Here is a 1,635-nt window from a genome sequence, read left to right as displayed (position 1 = left end):
CTGGAGCCAGTCTTCCTGGGTTCAAATCCCACTCTTTCCACCAGTTACTGGCTGTGCTCACTTAGCCCTCTGTTCTTCATCAGAAAAATGGAGCATAAAATAATACTTAGAGCACAAGGGTTCCTCTGGGGATTAAATGAGCAAAGTGCCTGGACAAACTCTTTTTTTAATTATGAAACATCTTTGCAGTCCAGAGGTCCTTTATTTATTTATTTTACACTTATTAGGCCATGAATTCATAAGGAATGGGTTCCAGCAGCTCAGGCTCCTTTCCACTGGTTCTGACAAAGTGGGCCTCTCTGGGTGGTGCAGGCTGGCGCTTTAGTTGCACCCAGGTACCCTTCTGTTTGGCTTCCTTCTTTTCCTGATCATTTTCCTTCACACATATCAAGAAGCTATCTTGGGCTCCTAGAGTGCTTAATATGTTTAATACGCACATTTATTCTCTTGGCAAGAATTTTGCCTTTGACTTGTCTCTTTATAACAATGCCAACAGCATGCTGGGTAACATTCATTGTAGACTCTTCCAGTTTGGCCATGGTAACATTTATGAGGCCTTCTTTTTTTGAACAGCACCCATGCCCTTGATGTCTACAATGCCACCTTTCTTGTAAATGCACATGTATGTAGCCAAAGGAACAACTCCATGTTTTCTGAAAGACCTGGAGAACATGTACCTGGTACCTCACCTCTTTCCCTTTGTGTTCGTCATCTTGACAAATTACTGGAAGATGGTGGTTCTGGCCAAAAGGCTAGGACAAATTCTTAAGAATTAGTTGTTTCTGGGGCTGGCGCTGTGGCACAGCAGGTTAAAGCCGCCGCCTCCAGTGCCAGCATCCCATATGGGCGCCGGTTCTAGTCCTGGCTGTTCCTCTTCTGATCCAGCTCTCTGCTGTGGCCTGGGAAAGCAGTAGAAGATGGCCCAAGTCCTTGGGCCCCTGCACCCACATGGGAGACCAGGAAGAAGCTCCTGGCTCCTGGCTCCTGGCTCCTGGCTTCAGATTGGCGCAGCACCAGTCATTGCAGCCATCTGCAACAGAGAGCTTCTCTCTCTGTCTCTACTTCTCTCTGTAACTCTGTCTTTCAAATAAATAAAATAAATCTTAAAAGAATAATTAGTTGTTTCTGTTATGGAAGGTCAAGATTTAAGAACTCCTTTGAGGACAGAGGTGGTGCTGATGGATGTCTGGCTGATTTGCAAGATGGAACTCACTTCAGGAAGGGGGTATCTGGACGCATGGCTGTGGGTCAACATTGAACCTTGCTTGTTGATTCCGGTGCCACATTCCACATTTGGATGAGGCTATAAATCTCTCTCACCCCTGCCAGCCAGGGTGAGGTAGAACAGTGCCTGAGCAGGTGGACATAAATGAAAGAACCGTAGTTATAAGAGCTGTGCCAGGAAACACCATCAAGAAAGAGGGGTCTGATGACTTGGACAATGGCAATGATCTTCAAGAGACTATCTGGCAGCAATGCAAAAATGGCAATGAAATAGGAACTGATTATATTCATTCTACTTCCTGTTTGGATGCTATATTGGTCACTTTAGATTTAAGAAACTTCCAGAGTTCTTGGAAAATTTTGAGTAAGTGGGCATTTAAGTAACTCACTTAAAGATGTAGGGATCAGTGC

General features: G+C 44.9%; 1 pseudogene; it reads right to left on the bottom strand.

The window, feature by feature from the left end:
* Positions 1-223: 223 nt before the first annotated feature.
* Positions 224-712, bottom strand: LOC149122570 (large ribosomal subunit protein eL21 pseudogene; annotated as a pseudogene).
* Between the last annotated feature and the right edge of the window lie 923 nt (positions 713-1,635).

The sequence above is a fragment of the Oryctolagus cuniculus genome, chromosome 13, assembly GCF_051225735.1.
Source record: "Oryctolagus cuniculus isolate XC-2025 breed Fujian yellow rabbit chromosome 13, ASM5122573v1, whole genome shotgun sequence".
Taxonomy (NCBI): Eukaryota; Metazoa; Chordata; class Mammalia; order Lagomorpha; family Leporidae; genus Oryctolagus; species Oryctolagus cuniculus.
This window is presented reverse-complemented; position numbering and strand designations above follow the sequence as displayed.